The sequence below is a fragment of the Acomys russatus genome, chromosome 9 (genome assembly GCF_903995435.1).
Source record: "Acomys russatus chromosome 9, mAcoRus1.1, whole genome shotgun sequence".
Taxonomy (NCBI): domain Eukaryota; kingdom Metazoa; phylum Chordata; class Mammalia; order Rodentia; family Muridae; genus Acomys; species Acomys russatus.
Window position 1 is genome coordinate 26,346,272 of NC_067145.1, and position 7,124 is coordinate 26,353,395.

Sequence of the window (7,124 nt, forward strand, 5' to 3'; positions counted from 1 at the left end):
CACATGTGCATGAGAAACACACAATGTTACCTGTTGGTTAAAATTAGGACAGTTGAGTGACCTCATGCCTGTAGCATAGCAATCTCTATTGCCTGCTCAGCTCACCTGTAAGATGAGAGATTCTGAAGGCTAGCAGCTTTCTAGAGGCCTTTTGGTACTTGGGAAATTAGCAGAAAAAAAAAAAAATCAAATATTTGTACACTGTAATGTGAAAGCTGATTTCAGAGAAAACGTATTTTAACAATACCACCTAAACATGATAGCCTCTGTCTGAACCCAAATGCACTTGTACACAGTGATCTAGCCAGGTAAGTGAAAAGTGGACATGTACAATAAGTATGTTACAGGCACACGTGCTATCTTTGTGCATTACTGTTGTGTGCATATTTTTGTATTTGCGTGTGTGTATGTATGTGTGTGTATGTGTGTGTGTGTTCTAGATATCAAATGCCTTCCTCAAGTTCTCTCTACCTTACTTTTTGAGACAGAGTCTCTCCTTGAACCTGGAACTCACCAATTCAACAAGTCAAGCTGCCATGCAAGCCCCAGGGATCCTCCTACCTCTGCCTCTTCCCAGCTCTCTGGTTACAGGCTTGGACTGCCACACCCAGAGTTCTACATGTGTGCTAGAGATTGAACTCAAGTTCCCACCTTGCTATCCCTCCAGCCTCTACTAATGCTAGTTTTAATAATATAAAAGTATAAATCTAAGATCTCACCTCCCACAGGTTCTACTTAAATGGTAAGAAATTACAGTTACAATGCAAATAACAAGCTGATTTTCAAACCTAAGAGGTTATTAGTGATCATAAGAGTTCTGCAGGAGGAGAGAGAGTGTATCGTCAGTCCTCCTTGAAAGCCAACTGGAGTTTAATTGGATGCCTTTTCTGTCTTCTGCTCTGTTTTACATGACTTAGCAAGCAGAATGAATGCTTTCTTCAAAAGCATTTGCTCTCAACATAAGGAGGCCAGGGGTTCATCATTGCTCCAATGGATAGGCTTTTTGGAAATTTCGCCAAATGTGTACATGCCTTAGTTCCAGGCCATAGCAGACTTGCCACACCTGATTGGATGCACTTCTCGGGAATTCGTCCATTCAAGCAGCATTTGAAGTGGGTCCAGGTGGTGTTGCTGAACGACAAGAATTCAGAAAACTCATTAAAAAAAAAACCACAACAAAACCCTGCTATCCTTTCTCTGAGGGCCACCAGTGGGAGGGAGGGAGGAATGGGAGGATGCAAGGAATGGGATAACAATTGAGATGTAATCTGAATAATTAATTAAAAAAAAAAAACCTGCTCACCTGGAGTGATGGGTTTTGAGTCAGTGTGATTCAACAGAGAAGATGACAAGGAGACAAATGTCAATTGTGCAGCTTGGGTGGGACAAACAGAGGAAAAATATAAGGAATGATGAGGGGCTTCAAGCATCATTCTAGTTGCTGGGGACGTGGCTATGCGGTCAGGAGACAGAAGGAGGAAAGAGTCAAAGCAGGGGACTTACATAAGGAAGGCTTGCATCTGGGAAACACCGTTCAGCTTTCTGCTGGTAAATGAGTATTTCTCTCATTCTTTGCCCTCATTTGGATGCAATGCTCCTTGTTAGATGATCTACTTTAATGAATATGTGTTTTGTTTTCTTTATGAAACAGAGTGTAAATGAGTAAATGCACAGATTCTACAGAACTGAGTAATAGTTTCTGTGTCTCTCCATTTGACTTCTGAGTGATCACCTTGAGTTCCTGAGCGTCTTGCATATCCAATGCTTTGTGAATCAAGCACCCTGCTTTGATGCCCTGTTATGATCTATGTGCTAGATTTGAAATTTGAAGGAAAACAAATTTCATTGCCAGCTCCTTCTCATCTAATAGAGTCAGGGTGACCTGCGGTGGTTATCTAAAATGCAGACAGTGGAAACAGTCCACGTCATACTCCACGGGTAGAAAACATGTCACTGCACATTTGTCAAAGTCCAAAGAATAAACTTCTGCAACTGAGGAACCTGTGTAGGCTGTGGACTCAGACAATACTGATGGGCCATGGCAGGCTTTGCCAACACTAAAGATGCCCCACTCAGGTGCTATGTGGACATTAGAGGTGGCTGTGCATGTTTGGGGGGGTCCAGAGTCACATTAGTATGTGTATGATGACTTTCTCTACTTGAGATGACATTGGCATTGCTCCCTAAAAATAACATTTAAAAGACTAAGGGAAAAGTTATCTGGTTTCCTATAGCCTAACCTCAATGTGTCACTTCCATAGCCTTTGAGTGGCCAGGATAAACCATACTTTCAAAGATAAGAGATAGGCAAACCAACCAAGGACAATACATGCAGTGAGTATCAAACCCCTACCCAGATCTAGCCAATGGACAGGACATTCTCCACAGTTAAGTGGAGAGTGGGGACTGACTTTCACAGGGACTCTGGTGCCCCATATTTGACCATGTCCCCTTGATGGGGAGGCCCAGTGGCACTCAGAGGAAGGATAGCAGACTACCAAAAAGAGACTTGATAGCCCGGATTATATTCAAGGGGAGGAGGTCCCCCTCATTCACAGTCATAAGGGAGGGGAGTAAGGGGAAAATGGGAGGGAGGGAGAAATGGGAGGATACACAGGATGGGATAACAATTGAGATGTAATATAAATGAATTAATAAAAAACAGTGGAAAAAAACCCCAAAGATAAGAGATAGGATCTTTGTCTCAATTGAAGAAACAGAAAAGAATGTGTCACCATGTTTACCCCAGCCAGGTTGCTATTCACACATGATACATGCTCCTCATTCCCTCTGATAAGTCATGTTTCTCCAACTTTAGGCTGCCCAAAGGGAATCTGGTGCCTGCACCATCTTGCCCACAGCATCCTTTGAATTCAAAATGACTGCTGTGCTGAAATACTAGGTATTAGCTTAATATCTAAAGATTAGATTATCAATTAAAATAATTGCATGGATATAATTTGAAATGCTCTAGAAACAATGAAAATTTAAGTAAAACTTTTATATTTTCTTTCATAAATATAATCCAATAGATTTTAAATTCTAAAGTAATTTGTTATCCACTAGGGACTATTTTTTAAAGCTACACAAGCAACTTTTCTTTTACAGAGGTTTTACACCACTTTTTTCTCATTAAATTTGCATTTCCATTATACTTCTCTACAGTATAATACTGGTAGGTATTTAAGCTTAATTTTCTAAAATACCATATGATATTTAAAGTATGCTATTCTACATTTTGAATAATTACTCTGGATTTAGTTATCATTAAATAATTACCACCGAATAATAGGAGACATGTGTAACTCTCTCACAAAATTCTGATAAGTATAAGAACAGACTGTTTTCCTGAACTAGATGCTTCTTTTGTGAGATGACTTTTTTTTATGCCTTTATTTAGGTTTTACCTAAGCTCACATGTCCCTAGATGATATTACTTATTGCTAAAATGAAAAGTGGGTTCAGCATCAGTTCTCTTCCTACTTTTCAGTTCTGTAAGTTCAAACACTTAGAAAATTTCATCCACATAAAAAGATGGAAATAGAATCAAATTGTAATAGGTCTGTCACTCAATTCTCTGAACTTGCTTGCAACACTGCTCCAGGAGTCATACTGCAAATCCATCACCCAAATTCACTTTTAATGATCTATCAGTTGACAACTCAATTAAGTTCTCCCTCAATTCGGCTGAAAACAAATCACAATGCTAGAAAGCAACAGTCTGGACTTGTCCCTGCTCTTCCAAGCCCTTTCCACCTCTCTAACATGATGAGGAATGGAGGGGGCACATCCCCAGCCCTGCTTCAGAGGGGGATGGAGGCCCAGGGACTATTGTACGCCAGGACAGCAGCTAGCTTGGTGCTCTCACTGTGATTCTGGCAGCTGCTTGCCTGAGCAGCCATCACTAGGTACTTTGAGGAGATGGAGAAGCAGATGACCATGTCAGAGAGATTACATTAAATCTATTTTATTTTTCCTTTCAGAAATTCCTTACCAAGTTTGCAGTAAAACAAAGTATCGGTAGCTAACTTACATGTTTCCACCCAGAAGAGAAGTATAAAAGGGGTCTTCATGTCTGCCATCTAAGAGGAGGACAGTTCATCTTAGCAATAAATAATGTCATCCAGGGACATGCCAGCTTACAGAAAAATTGAATGATTTAAAAAGAAACAAATAAATGTCTCACTAGAGAAGCATCTGTTCAGGATCGTTCAGAATGGAGGTATATATGAAAAAGAGTCTTTGGAATTATCTAAGTGTTCCAGGAACACATTTCTGTGGTCATCCTTTTTAATATGTGCTTTGCATGACACTGTGTGTCCTGAGCTCAAATTGTGGCTCCAATCTGAACTCTGCAAGTGGGCTCATGAGAGTGAAATGAATATTAATTAGTCGGTGTTACACACAACCATGCTTTGAGAACTAGCATACAAATGATTTGTGGAGAGAGACTCAGTCAGAATGTTAATGTTGCAAAGCTGTTTGTAGAGGTTACATCCTGAATTTTGAAATAGCACTGACATATATAATCTTGACATTCAGAGAGAGAAGGTGCGGAAAAATGTGGACCAGAACTCAGAAAGTGCCAGGTGAGGTGGCACAGACCTTTAACCCTAGCACTTGGGAAGCAGAAGCAGATAGGAGGAGATGTGAATCTATGTAAGTCTGAGGTTAGCCGGTCTACATGGAAAATTCCCAGGCCGAAGGTTAATCAGGTCTACATAGATCATGTCTGTAAGACAAAGCAAAAACATCACTAAGAAAGTCTTTAAGCAACTGACGCTAACTACGCTACAACAGTGCTCTTTCTTCTGTGGCACAGAGAGGTTTGGCACAAATACTTTTCCATGGCACCACATTTCCCAACTGAACTTTGCATCCACACCTGGCCATAAGCCAGTCTCTTTGCAATGAGCTACAGGAGGAGATACCTTCATATCAAAAAATGGGACCTAGAAGCAGATGTGCCTTTTCCATCATTTTTCACTTGGTGGGGTAGACACAAGCGAACTCCTGAGGCTGCTCTAGAGTCAGAAGGACATGGGAAAAACAGGAGGCTCTGAATCACAAATGGGTGCAAGTTCCCTTTTCTCCCAGAGATTTCCCCATGGGATCTAGCAAGAACCATCACAGAATAATTGTTTGATACACCAGAATGTTGAGCTTTCTACATCAGTTTTCAAGCCCTAACAAACACAAGAACACACTTAAAATTTCTACAGCCCAATATAAGCAAGTTTTTTATTTTATATTTAAGGGGATATAGAGTATTTATGTTTATGGAAGCCTAATACATGTTTTTACCATTTTTTTTTCAAACTGGTTTTAGGGAATCTAAACATATTTCTTTTCTTGTCAGATGCTCATCCCACACAAAAGGTACCCTGCAAATACCTGTGACTCGAAAACTTAAAACAGGTCAAGAATGGAATGTATCTAGCACATTATGAACAATATTTTCTTAGATACTGTCATCCCAGCATGCCTCAAGCAAACAAAACAGTATTATGTCACACGAGAAAAATTATCGATAGTTACCAGCAAATTAGAGGGATGGCTTGGGAGAGAGGTAGAGAAGTTGGTTTGTTTGTAGCATCTATTGATTGAGTTTGGGTGATGCAAATGTGCCCATAATCAACAGTGGAGGGGCTGTACTGTCCAGAGCCCTCCATGTAGCTGCCTCTATTCAGCCTTCCTTCCCCCGAGCTAAGTTTATTGATGCCATAATGAGAACACAGACAGCCTGTACTGAACTTCTACCTGCAGTCTGCTGCGCTTTTGTTTTCCATGCAATTTATAGGGTAACTTTGAAAATATGGGATTTCATAACACCTCTCTCTCTCTCTCTCTCTCTCTCACCTCTCTCTATCGCTCTCTCTCTTCTGTGTGTGGTGTGTGGTGTGTGTGTGTGTGTGTAACTGTGTTAAAGGGTCCCAGCTTTAAGAAGATGGAGAACCACTGCTCTAGCACAGTAGCTGTGGTCGAAGAGAAAGAGTGCTGGACACATCCTCCCTGTGAGTTTTTTAGTAATCTGGATATCTTGTGGGTGTGTTGACGACCTTTTGTTTTTCAGATTTTTACAACTCTTATAAAATCCACCGGCCACAGTGACCAGATGCTTGCAGGCGTGGCATTGCTCGCATCCCTTGTTACCTGAGTCTTTGCCTGAGAGCTGTCTGGCTTTACCAATTCGCTGCCAATTAGTCAAATCTCAGGCTTATTTCCAAATGGCTTTCTTTAGCACTGTGCGCCCTCATTCTTAGGAACCCCGTGGCCATTATCAACTAGGACAACTGAGGGTCACAACAACAACTCACAGCCTGCAGAGCATGAAGGTTCTGCTTGGGTGCAGCCTGCGTAGCCTGTCACACCTGCTGGCACAAGCAAATCACAAGGTGAAGTCTGAATCATGGAGGTAGAGAGGAGCGTGCCAGCCTTATAAGAAGAGAGAGACCAGAATTCACAGCGATAACAGCTATGACAGTGCACTGTCTGGCCAAAATATTGATTTCCTCCCCTGTAGGCAACAACCATCACTATCTTGATTTAAAAAGCCCTCAAATCCCTCTGCAGATCATGGTTTCATGACGTTTTCTGCATCTGGTCGTACCAAATCACCTTGGACACACACCTGCAAAGAGCGCCCTGGTGGCGATAACAGAAGTAACTTTGGAGAAAATGACACAGTAAATACCTTCATGTGTCAAAGCAAAAGATGGCGGGGGCCACGCTCTAGCCCTCACCCTCACCCTGGGTCCACCATCCCAGGGGAGGTTTCTGTGTTTCTTTCTTCGGCTCCACTTCTACTGCTTCAACGCTGTTGCGGTGGCATGAACTCTTTAGCATGTGTTACGCCCTGAGCACTTTCCCAGGCCTCAGCCTGATGGACAGCCTTTCTTCTGGCTGAGCTGACTAAAGCAGAAACCCCAAGGCCAATGCACGAAGCCCAGCCCAGCCAACTGACTGTGTAGCCTCAAGTCCCAGGGTGAGCATTCGGATCCTCAGTGATTGGTGATTTTACTTTTTAATATATTTCGTCTTTAAGGGGCTTCTCTGGTGTGATTCCACACTTTGTACATGTGGAACCATCTAGGCACAGGCTTCCTCCCTCACCAGCAGGGAGC